Below are 13634 nucleotides of genomic sequence, written 5' to 3' on the forward strand. Positions count from 1 at the left end.
TCTAATAAAATCATGATTAGTTACTTCATCTTGATTTCCTCATTGAAAGAAAAATACTTACTCATCTGGAATATGCATAACCCTCCTGAAGCTCCCCCTTGATGCTTGACCTGTCCCCAAACTCTCTTTCTAAACGAGTTCCTTTTCCTTGCATACATTTGGTTCATTCATCTTCGTTTCTTGTAGATATACAATCCAAGGTGATTCTTGCTTTATTACGTCTCTCACAACTAGGGTTTTGACAGGGTTCCCTAGTCCCTTGATGTTCCAAGATATTATCTTCATTTATTAGGCGAGTTTAAGATTAGATTTTTCACACCTTTCCCCTTGATTATTTATGTGATGACTGGTTAATTTCCCATATTCTTATTAAGATTTGCTTCTTTTTCCCTTAATGTCTTTTGTTTTGGATAGCCTCTTTTATAGGAACTCTCGTCTCTTGACTACTTCCTTCATAAGCCCATGAAAGGGATTATGCCATATGGCGAGTGACAACCCTTTCTATCTCCTTGAACATACTTAAAGGAGGATTTCCCTGGAGATCTTGATTAGAAGCCACTAGTTGGAGTGGGGATTTCCTTGCTTCCTCATCTTTTGGAGTATTTTCTTCATTAATCTTTCCTTCCTCAGATCCTTAATTTCCTGACTCATTCTCCTTACCCTCATCCATAGCTGATGGATTGGGGCCTTCCTCCTCATCATTTTGAGTACGAATAGTGTTGAAAGGATTGGATGAATTATAAGACATGTTTTTTCCTTTCACTCCTTTTTTCTGCGTTTTTCACTGCTCCTCCTGAGGGACTGAGTTATCTAAGTTTTTATTTAACGATGCTTTGGAGCAGTCCCTCGCAAAATGACCATATTCATGGCAGTGACAAAACTTAAATGGAATTTGTCTGTAATCTAGAATTTTCCTATGCTTCCATTCTCCCAAAGTGAGATTGATCTTAGATGGAAAACCTTTTTCTAGATCTACTTCCACAAAGATATTTGTGCAGGAAAATTGGGAACCCTTGGGTTCAAAATTTTCGAGATATTTTCCCAATCCGTTGTTGATGTCCCTTAAGAAATCATCACTCCAATAAGAGAGAGGGAGATGAGGGAGCTTGAACCAAAGTGGGATAGCTGTGGGAATATCCTCATCAAGGTTAAAATCTAAAGTCCATTTATTCAAATACATACCTTGAGATCCAAAAAATATGGACCGTTCCAGAAAATGACATCCCGATCTTGGAAGGATCTCGGAGGCATTTCGCTGAGTTGCTTAACAGAAGATGAAGCCCAACAGGTCATGAGTGATTTCCATAAGGGAGACTATGGAGGTCACTTATTTTGGAAGACAATGGCTAACAAAAACTTTGAGAGTAGGGTACTATTGGCCTACCTTGTTTGCTGATGTTTATAAAACTGTCACAAGTTTTCATGAATGCCAGATTTTTCAGGGAAGGAGAAAGTTGCAGCCTCTACCTCTCAAGCCAGTCGAACTTAGTGCACCGTTTCAGCAATGGGGCGTATATTTTATTGGAGATATTCATCCCACATCTTCAGCTCAACACAAGTGGATCTTAACAATGACAGATTATTTCACAAAGTGGATTGAGGCAATCCCCACTCAGCAGGCCATAGACTCGATAACAATTCAGTTTCTTCAAACAAATATTTTGTCACGTTTTGGCTATCCTAACAAACTTATTACAGATAACACAACTGCTTTCAAGTCCAAAAAGATGATTGACTTTTGCAGCAAATAAAAATTACCTTAGGACATTCTACTGCATATTATCCGCAAGGTAACATATTGGCTGAATCTTCAAACAAATCATTGGTCAACATCATTAAAAAGCTGCTAGAAACCAATAAGAAGAGCTGGCATAAAAAATTGATTAATGCACTATGGACGGATAGAGTAAGCCAAAAGAAGTCAATCGGAATGTCTCCATTCGAGATTGTATACGGAATTGACACGGTATTCCTGACATCTCTCACAGTCCCAGTTGTAAAACTTCTGCAGGAAGCTGGCAGCGAGAAAGATCATTTTTAGCGGAGAATAAGCCAATGGATCCATTTACAGCAGGCGAGAGAGGAATTTTTTTAGAATACCTTCAGGTTGCAGGAGAGAATTAAAAATATTTATGATTGGAAGGTAAAGGCGGACAAATTTCAGATTGAAGACATAGTGTTACGGTGGGAAGTGAGAAACGAGGGTAAAGGCAAGCACAACAAGTTTGAGAACCTGTGGAAGGGACCATACAAAATTGCTGCATATAGAGGTCAAAATGCTTTTCTACTCAAAGAAATGAATGGGGAATATTGTCCAAGGAATACCAGTAAATGGTCGGCTTCTGAAATGGTACTATCTCTAAGGAGTTTTCTGCTATCACATTTGGTCATTATACATCCCATTTTATTTCTTTCATTGCAAAGTTTGCACTGTCACCATTCATTTATCTTGGGGCCCGAAGTGAAGGCTATAAAGCTGAATGTATGGCTTTAGTTTTTGATTATTTAGTGTTAGTTGTTTGAGTTAGTCTCAGTTGAGTCAGTTTAGTTATGAGTCTTGAGTCAAGGTTTTTGTTTTGGTGTTCTGAAGTTATTGACTCCATATTGCCCAATGGATGAAGGCACTTATCTACTTTTCCAAAGATCTGTGGTTCTTGGCACCTCCTAGGAGCTACCATCCCCATTGGAGCCAATGTTAGTGTCAGTGTCTTCACACTTCCATCAGTGATCAAATTGCTCTTTTGCACGCATATTAGGTGTCTCATCCGATCAGCTGCATTCCATTAGGTCATGGATCAACTGATGGTAGTGGTTTCATGTCAATTTCCCTCATGAAATTCACCTACTAACCTGTTCACACATTTTTTTTAGTCATTTACTATCATTCTGTTTCATTTCATTTGTAAAAATTAGTTCTAGGGTTTAGTCTCACTTGGTCTTAGGGTTTGTCATCATGGTCATCCAAATTTGAATAAAAAGGTCAGCAGGCACATGAGGAGGATAAATAAGTTCATAAAATCATAAATTTACTTCTGTTATGCTCAATAAATCCTTTTTACGTCAAAACTCTGTTTTGAGGTGAAAACATAGTTTTTTCTATTATTGTAAAAATTTCATGTAATTTAAATATTTCTATATGTAATAAGTATTCAATAGTTGTTCCTGGTGACCTGGTAACAAAGTCAAACTCCTGCCTTTCAAAAAGTCAATGTGTAAGTCCACCTGCAAAAAGGCAAAAGTCAGAATATAAGTGAAACAGAGCATTTTTGAAAAAGCTAGCAAAACATTAGAAAAGTGGGTCTTGGTTGGTGAAAAATTAAAAGAGAGGGATATAAAAGCCAATTCATGTGTTTTAAGTCTTCATTGTTGAAATTGAGTGAGCCAAAGGGAGAAAATTGCGTTTTAGAAGAAAGAGAGCAAAACAGGGGAAAAATTTCAGTCATTTTGCTGGCGCTACGCACCTAACCGGCACTGCACACCTGTTGTAGTTTTTCTATAGAAAATTGGTCTGGCGCTGTGCACCTGTTCCTTGGCGCTGCGCACCTGTTACAAGAAGCAGAATCGCTTCAAAACAGCTCCAAACTTCCTAAAAAATAAATTTATGCCTATTCCAAGTAAGTAAAACACTCCTCCTTGCTTAGGAAAGTTGTGTTTGGTGCCTTGGATGTGTTTGGTTTCCTTTAAGCAAAACCCTAGCTAAATAGTTAACACAAACCCTAGCTAATTCCTAAATCCTCTCTTGCAAGTTTTTAAAGGTCATTGCTCTTCTTTCTCACTCTATCCATATTGATGCTTGTCAAATCCCATTCGCTCTCCCTACATCATCAACATTCATTCCCCAAACCCCACTCCCATTTACCAAACCCTAGCCCTATACCCTATTCCCAAACCCTAGCTCTCACATCCTACTCCTACATCCACTTCACTATCAAACCCCTTATCTCACATTCATAACACCATTCACTTCCCTCATTTCCCAAAATAAACCCTTCCCCCTAGCACTCACTTCCTTATACACACTACTTACCTCATATTTCAAAATCTCTTCATACTCATCTGCTTTCACTTCAAATTCATAAGCATGGAGATAGATTTAGATTATGAGAGGGAAGAGGAAACTCTCAGTGATTCTTCCAAAGAAATTCATGTACCAAGAAATCCACACAAAGGGGGAAAGATCATCTGGAAGGAGCCCACCACTCTTACAGAATTACTTGCTTGCCCTCTTGTTGTAACTAGATTTAAACACCAGTCTTGTTATCAATTTTGTGAAATGGTAGAGAGGGTGAAATTTCATCATGAGCTTGCTAGGTTGTTTGTTATGCATCTCCACAATGGCCAGGTGAAACTTGCTGGTGTATCTTTCACCTTGACACTTGCCACCACTTCAGCAGCAACAGGCATCCCTAATGTAGGTGAACAATGGAATAAGGGGTAGCATGTGGGCAGAGAACATTATGAGCCTTACATTAAATCTGGATATCACAGAAAAATCAACAGGGTTTTTCCTTTCAAATACTTGCAGAAAACTTATGCTCCTCTCATGAAACTTATCATCAAGTATTTCACTTGTGAAGGAAGGTTTTCCCGCTTATATACATATAATGTCAGATTGTTGATGCATTTCACAAGAGTAAGGATGATGAACCTCCCATACTTTATATGTAGGAACATTGAGAAGATGGCTCTCTATGTGCAAAGGAAACCTTTTCCTCAACAATTCAACAACATTTACCACTTCTCACCGATTAAAATTGTTGTTTTGCATCAGCTAAGCTTGTTGAACATACCATGGGATACCTTTATTGCCCATGAGATTTTCAAAGGCCCTCAAGTGATTCCATCAATACCTCAAGAGGAAGGAGGGCCATCAGAACAACCAGGTATTCATGAGACTGAAACTACAGGTGTGTCGGTGTTTTCCACCTATGAGAGAGGCACCAAGAGGTTGTTTGCTACTGCCAGGCGAGTACTATCTCCATCAGGGGTAGAAGGGGTCTCGTTTTCTTCACCAGACCACAGGCAAATGTTATCTTCACCGGGGGTGAAAGGGGCTTTGATTTCTTCTCCAGCTATATAGGTTGGCTAGCAGTCAAAGAGAAAAGACAAATAGAAACAAAAGATGCATGAGGAGGGCACTACTGAAGGGCAAGACAAGGATTTTGTTTTGATTTAGGAGGATGTCACTGATTTGGGCTCTTAAAGCTCAAGACTCAAAGACATGATTATCAAAGAGAAGGAGGTTGAAATAAAAATCTTATCACTTGATCTTGAGAGGGCCAAATGGATCATAAATTTCCTTGAGAAGTGAAACAATCAACTGACAGAGAAGCAAGCTATTATGGAACTACAAATGATTAGGGAAAATAGGCAAATGGCAAAGAAGAGAAAGATCAAGATGAACTCCCTTGAGCAAGAAATTGAGGATGACCAAGAATCATGGTTGGAGAGGGTGAAAATTCACCTTGAGAAGATGCTTGAGAAAGCCAACAAAGAGAAGAAAATGTTGCACCATAAGGCCTATCATTACTTAACCCAGAACAAAATTTGCAACACAAGGGTGAAGAGGTTAAAGGCTAAGCTAAAAAGAGTTTTGAGGAGCAAAAAAGAGCAAGATAAACTCAAGATCTTGGCTGAAGCATCATTGGCTCATAAAAGCACTTAACAAGGGTCAATCATGCCAAATTTCAAGAAATTTGGAGAAATGTTTGTCAATTTTGAAAATTTTAATGTAAAAAACAGGTTTTTTCAGCAGGTGGGGCACTGCGCTTTTGTTGGGGGCATCCATTTGCAAAAAAATTATATTTTTGGAATTAGCATGGAAAAATATGGAGGCTCAGAAATAGCTGAGCATTTTGGACAAGTTCTAGGTCTCCAGAAGGGCAAAAAACACCCAAAAAGTGTCATCTCTGCCACTTTTTTGCCACACAGGAAGCAGTCTTTGGAGAATCAATTTTGGAAGGGCCAAATGGATTCCAAATTCAGAAATTCAAGTTGTTCTAGAAGGTAGACTCATAAATATTTCTAATGAGCTATCCTACATCTGATTTGGACTCTGGGAAGCCTTCCAAAACTGGCCTTGAAAAAGCACTGCGCATAGGATTAGTGGCGCTACACATAGGATGAATTTTGCTAGTTTTGCCTGATTTTCCAGATTTCGCCTAGTTTTCTTTATAGTTGACTTTTTCTTAATTAGCATGGCTAATGATGTAACATGATGTAATTATGGATCTAAAAGACTTAATAGGGTAGATACATCAAGTCAAAGGTGGTTTTGAACTGAATGAATTGGTTTCCTTTGTTTTAGAGGCAAGCTGTTCCAGTGCCTATATTACTGTTCTTAGTTTAGATATGGTTGAAACCACCCCTTTTCTCATGGATTCGACCCTGATAGCTAGCTTGAGTAGTTTCCTTGCCTATATCATGTACTTTTTTATTCATTTGAAAAGGTTGGACTTTGACAGAAGTGTTGGACTCACTGAACATTTTGTATCAGCAGTTGGCAAGGAATAAAACTAGGTTTCACAGCTATTTTTGTCGGATTCTTGTGATAGTGAGTTTATGTATTGTTTCTTCTTTGTAATGAGTTTTTCTGATGTTTTATATGTATCCACATATCTATTTTTCTTCTAAACTAAATGAATCAAGGTGAATAGACAAAATACACTAGATTTACAGTGCTTTGTCTTGGGATTGCATTTAGTTTTTAATGTTTTCACTACTTGAAGAGGATTCATAGCTTCTTGTGCCCTCCTCAACTCCTCAATTGTCTTACTCTACCATATCAATCCTTTTATAGTACATAAGATCTTGTCTACCCTGCCCCACAGGACATGACTGTATTCCTGAGTTGACTTCCCGAATCCAATCTGACTTCTCCAATTGATCCAGCAACCAAAACTTAAAATCAAACCAGAAACCACAATTTTCTATACCTAGCCTAAAATCAACATTCATTTTAGTCATCTCAAGCCCTAGTTACCATATCCTAATTGAGATTGACAAGGAGAGAGCCCTCTCCCGACTTGGTATGGCTAGCTACCAGGTTAAGCGTGGTTTGATGTTACCCTAGACCTGCTTTCCTTCAGCCTGGGGTAGATCAAGGCACTAACATAGTGGCGACCATATTGGTGAAGAGGTGACAGATCTTCTCTGGTAAAGATCATTCAAGTTGTAGATTTGATTTCTGATGGTGGATAACAGTCAAAAACATATGAAGGCTGAAACATTCACCTGGCAACTCCAACTCAATCCAGAGATTCCAGTGCTCATTGATCCGTTCATGCACTAAAATAAAATTGTATGGTATGTGGCAAACCCTGTGTTTTGTGAAGTTTTAAAAGAAGTTAGAGATCAGTTAGTGGATATTGAAATTGATGAAGTATTTTTCATTACCATGCTTCAATGTTTGAGATCTCCGAAGTTTCCTCCTAAAACTAAAATTGATTTCTTTGAGTTAGTCGTTGAAAAATTTGAGAAGGAGATTCAATATTTAAATGATCAGATCCAATCATATGAATTTCGAGATCCCAAAAAGTTCTTGGAAACTCTCCCTCCTTCAAAACAAGAAACAATAGAGCTGCCCATGGATGCTTGCATTGACAGCTTTAAGTTGGAGGTCTGTGTTGAGGAGTTAGGGCAGCAAACAGATTCTGGTTTCTTTGATCCTATTGTCGCATATATGGAGTATTTTTTCAGTTTGAATGATAAGTCAGATTGTCTATCACACAACCAAATTCAGTTTATGCATGGATGGTTGTTAGCATTTACATTCGTGTCCTGGTTGAAGCACTTTCAAGCAGCATCTTTGTCATAGTTACTTGAATGGTTGATATGGCATTACAACATCACTTGATCCATTGATTTTGCAGCAAAGTAGGATAGGTTTGTGTAAATAAATAAGTTACCAAGGACAACATTTCAGTTTGGATTGGTATGAGTTGTTTTGAGTTTGCAGTTGTTTGACCGTATTTCCCAATGGATGAGGCACTTGGTGTACAATTTTCTTGACACCTCCAAGGAGCTTCCATCCCCAATAAGGCTGATGTTAGTTCCAGTCTTCGCAACCTGTCACCAGGGATCAAAATAGGCTCTTACTATGTCTGGTTTTCAGAAATGTTTTGCACATGATCTTTCGTGCAAATCATATCCTAAGTATTTCCATTATAAGAAGCTCGAAAACATATCTCCAATGGTATATCACACTTCCGTAACTAGTTTTTGGTTCAGAAGATATGATCGAAATGAATTAGTGATTCTTGGTTATGCATGTTTTGAGGTCAGTTGCTGCACACAATGACAAGTTTAGTACAAGATCAATTTATGAAATAATGGTAAGGAATTTTTCAAAATTGAAAGAGGTTTTTGTCTATCACATACCAAATAAAACAAACCTCATTTAGTTTATGCATAGGTGCTACTATGTAGGAGATATGCAGTGATATTTGGAGCCTACATTAAAACAAAGCAAAATTTTCATATTTTTTATTGTTTTAGTCATTTTAATGCGGTTCCATTTTACAAAAGATGGAAAGTAATTTTGAAAAACCCAAGGACTTTTTTTGTTAAAAATGAGCCACATAACAAAGAACCTCTTTCAGTTTATTTACAGGTGTCGTGAATTTGAATATGTGACTAGATCTTTACAACTCATTTTGACAGATTTAAGTTTTTAATGATTTTCTATTTTAGAGATGATTTTGTGGCACAAATTCTGAGAAAAGCGGAAATGAATTTCTAGGATTTGAGAGAGGTTTTTCTCCAACATGATCTTTTCCACAAAAACCTCTTTCAGTTTTGTAACAGGTGCTATGGTTTAGGAGATACAAGTTCATCATCAACACCTATTTTCAGAAATTCGGTCCAAGTTTAATGTAACAGATTCTATTTTGAGGAAGATGGTTGAGCTCAATTCCCTTAATACAGGGATGGGATAAATGTATAAATTTTATGAATTTCATAGTGTAGAGCTTTGATTTTTACAGCAGTGAGGCTGTCTTGGATTTGTGTAAATTCTTTTCCTGAATATCATTTTAATAAAGTAGTCTTTTGCCCTTTGGATTTGGGATTCATCATGGTGCTGATGTTTAGTATGTTTTTCCTGTAATTCATTTACACATTATGATTTTTCTGCGTTGTTACAACATTATCTAAGTGATATGTTAGGAATTCATCCGTAATGATGCTCCTTTCATGATGATTTTGCTGTTAGTTGTAATGGTTGTCTCAGCAGAATTCATCCTTGGCTAGATGCTCTGTTGAGCAACCTCGTGATTCCTTTTCATCTAAAGTTGCTGTTGCAGATTCATCCTTTTTCTGATGCCTGCAGGGTAGTGGAATTTCTCCCCTATACTTCTCACATTTATAATCTTCACTTGGCTAAACATGGCACTTAATTTTCCCCAGGTTTGTTGGCAGAAACTGACATCGATTCCATAGTCCAAATCATCCTTTCTCTTGCTATTTCGACCCAAAAAAAATCCAATCAAATCCTCTAAGATACTATACCTAGCCTAAAATCCATATTTGATTCAGTCATCTTGACTGAAATTCACAAGGAGAAAGCCCTCTCCCGACCCGGTAGGGCTAGCTACTAGGTTAAGCATGGTTTGATGTTACCCTAGACTTGCCTTCCTTCAACCTGAGGTAGATCCAGGCTCTAACACCATGCACTTTGAAGATCTTCTCCATGAAATCTTGAGCCACCAAATCAGGGGTAAATGGGTGGGGTAGAGTGAAAAAATGAGCATATTTAGAAAGTTTGTCCACAACCACCATGATGACTAATTTGTTTCCTGACTTCAGGAGACCAGTAATGAAATCCATATAAACATCTGCCCAGATGGAGGAAGGGCTTGGAAATGGTTGTAAGGTGCCTGGTAACTTGACTGTTTCTCCTTTTTGGCGTTGACACACCTCACATTCAGCTACAAAAGTAAGAATGTCAGTTTTCATGCCTGTCCAAAAGAAAGAACGACAAGTGCGAGCATAAGTCTTCTCAAGCCTACATGGCCTGTAGTGGGAGATGAGTGTATCTATGCCAAAATGCATGTTTTGAGGGTGGATGTCAGCGATATAACTAATATATCCTTGTAACGAAGAATCTCATCCTTCCAAGAGTAGCCAACTGAGGTATGAGGATTTGCTCTCAAGTTATTAATGAGTTGGGACAGAGAGGGGTGTGAAAACCATACCTTGCAGGCTTCTTCAATCCAATCAGGTATGGGAAGAGAGATTGATAGCAAGGTGCTTTCATCCTCAAATTGGCATGATAAAGCATTCACTACTACATTGTCACACCCTTTCTTGTAAATTATCTCATAATCATATCCCAACATTTTGGCCAGCCATTTATTTTGCTGGGGTGAGGATAGATGATGCTTCAAAAAATATTTCAGGCCTTGATGGTCTGTACGGATTTGGAAACTCCGCCCCAATAAGTATGGTCACCAGGTATCTATTGCATGTAAGATGGCCATCATCTCCTTCTCATAGGTATATTGTCCTAGATGTTTCCCACTCAGTTGTTGGCTGGTGAAAGCCAAGGGTCGACCTTCTTGAATTAATACAACACCAATACTAGTACCTGAAGCATCACATTCAATCACAAAATATTTGGTGAAGTTGGGTAGTGCCAATATGGGAGTGTAACACATGGCCTGTTTGAGAGTCATGATTTTATGAAACCAGCTCAAGAAAAGATAGAAAAGATAGATCAACGCCTTAGAATTCAGCCTCTTCGAGGGGGAAACCTCCTTTACATTACATAAATGAACAATTCTTCGATGATTCAAATGACAAAACCTCCTTTCTATATATAGGAGTATAAGGAGTCACAATAAAATCCAGCCGACCTAACAATAATAATATAAAGCCACAAAAATAACAATAGAGGGCTTCTATGGGCACATTAATAACAATATGGGGGCAATGGGGGCACAACAATATAAATAAGGGGTATAACTACAATAGTAATGGGGTAATCACTAGTATTATAGGGATCCAACATGCTCCTCGCCTTCAAAAAAGTGTTGTCCTCAACGCTTGAGTAGTTTTGGATACTTCTGCATAAAATTCTCATCCTCTCATGTGGAATCTTCAGCGGATAAGTTCTTCCACTTGATAAGGTACTCTGAAATTGATTGATTTCGTAGCTGTCGAGTTCTTGTTTCTATAACTGCTTCCGGTTCCATCATAATTTTTCCTTCCTCGTCAAGTTCTAGCAATATTGTTTGAACTGGGAGCTTGTCGCCTATAACCTTCTTTAAGCATGAAACATGGAAAAATGGGTGCAATCGAGAAGCTGCAGGAAGCTCCAATTTGTATGCCATAGTACCAATCTTTTGCAACACCTTGTACGGACCATAATACTTTGGTGATAATTTATTATCCTTCTTAGCTTACTTGAGGGACATTTGCTTATATGGTTGTAGCCGTAGGAATACCCAATCACCTACATCAAAACTTCTTTCACTGCAATGTTGATCTGCCTGTTGTTTCATTATATTCTGTGCCAACATGAGGTTATCCTTTAAGAGTTGGAGGACTTATTGTTGATGTTCGATGTGATGTTCCACTGCCTGAACCTTAGAATTTTCTCTTAAATATGATGTGATGGATGGTGGTTGATACCCATAAAGTGCCATAAATGGGGTCATTTTTGTTGCTGTATGAAAGGAAGTGTTATACCACCATTCAGCCAGAGGCAACCATTTGACCCATTGTGTCTGTTTATCAGATACAAAGCAACGAAGATATCCTTCCAAACATTTGCTTACTATCTCAGTTTGCCCATCAGATTGAGGACGATAAGATGAGCTATGAGCTAATTGAGTACCAAGACAAGAAAATAATTCTATCCAAAAATTTCCAGTGAAAATGGGATCTCTGTCACTTACAATAAGCTTTGGGTTTCCATGTAGCTTTTGAATTGTTTCAATAAATGCAGTAGAAACTGTACTGGCTTTAAATGGATGTGATAATGCACAAAAGTGTGCATACTTGGTAAGTCTGTCAACTACCACCATGATGACACTCTTTCCCTCAGACTTGGGTAAACCTGTGATAAAATCCATTGATACCTCCTCCCAATGTTGGCTTGGAATGGATAAAGGTTGTAATAGACCCGATGTCTTAATTGTTTCAACTTTATTTTGTTGGCAAACCAAACATTCTGCCACAAACTTTTGAATATCTGATTTAGGGCCATCCCAAAAAAATTCCTTCTTAACCCTGTGGTAAGTTTTTAAAAATCCTGAGTGCCCTCCTAAGGGAGAAGTGTGCAATTCCATAAGATTCTTTTGTTTTAGCTGGGAATTCTTACAGAGGTATAAGCGATCTTTGTACCATAATAAATCATTTTTCCAGCTAAATGTATCAGATGTACTGGAATCTTGTTGTAGCTTTCGAATAAGTGCCCACACTTCTTCGTCATTCTTCCATTCCTCCCTTGCTTCATTTATCCAATCTGGTTGGATGATAGAAATAGTGCACAACAATGCTTCCACATCCTCATCCTTTCTTGAGAGTGCATCTACCACCACATTTTGCTTCCCTTTTTTGTAGATGATTTCAAAGTCATAACCCAACATCTTTGTGACCCACTTTTGTTGCTCTTCAGAGGATAATCTTTGTTCTAAAAAGTATTTAAGGCTATCATGATCCGTTTTTACCTTGAAGTGTCTTCCCATTAGGTAGGGTCGCCATTTCTTAAGTGCATGGAGTATTGCCAACATTTCCTTCTCATAAATAGCTTTGCTTAAAAACTTTCCCTTGATTGGACGACTTTCAAAAGCAATGGGTCTTTCATCTTGCGTTAGAACAACACCAATTCCATTTCTTGAAGCATCACATTCCACAATAAAGGTTTTTGTGAAGTCCGGTGTAGCTAAGACCGGTGCTTGGCACATTGCCTCTTTAAGATGTTCAAAGGCCTTTGTTGCTTCCGAAGTCCATGAAAATGCATCTTTCTTCAATAATGTCGTTAGAGGTGCTGCTATTCTCCCATAATTCTTAACAAACTTGCGATAATACCCTGTCAACCCAAGAAATCCGCGCAGATGCTTTATGGATGTGGGGATTTTCCATTCCTTAATGGCTTTAATTTTGCTAGGGTCTACCTTAACTCCTTCATGAGATACAATATGACCCAAATATTCCACCTCCTGGACTCCAAAGAAACATTTGGATCTTTTTGCATATAATTGTTTCTCCTCCAATAGTTGTAGCACCCTGTCAACATGTTCAACATGATCCTTCCAAGACTTGCCGTAGATAAGTATATCATCAAAAAATACTAACACAAATTTTCTAAGGAATGGTTTGAAAATTGAATTCATCAAACCTTGAAATGTTGAAGGTGAATTGGTAAGGCCAAAAGGCATGACCAAAAATTCATAATGACCCTCATGAGTTCTAAATAGCGTTTTCGGAATGTCTTCAATCTTCATTATGATTTGATGATATCCTGAACGAAGATCCAACTTGGTGAAGTAAATTGATCCATGCAATTCATCCAGTAATTCATCAATGACAGGAATGGGGAACTTATCTTTAATAGTGAGCTTGTTGAGCTCCCTATAATCTGGACACATGCGCCATGATCCATCCTTCTTGTGCACCAATACTACTGGAGC

The sequence above is a fragment of the Pinus tabuliformis genome, chromosome 3_2 (genome assembly GCF_031772625.1).
Source record: "Pinus tabuliformis cultivar Carrire ecotype Pingquan chromosome 3_2, CPIR1, whole genome shotgun sequence".
Taxonomy (NCBI): domain Eukaryota; kingdom Viridiplantae; phylum Streptophyta; class Pinopsida; order Pinales; family Pinaceae; genus Pinus; species Pinus tabuliformis.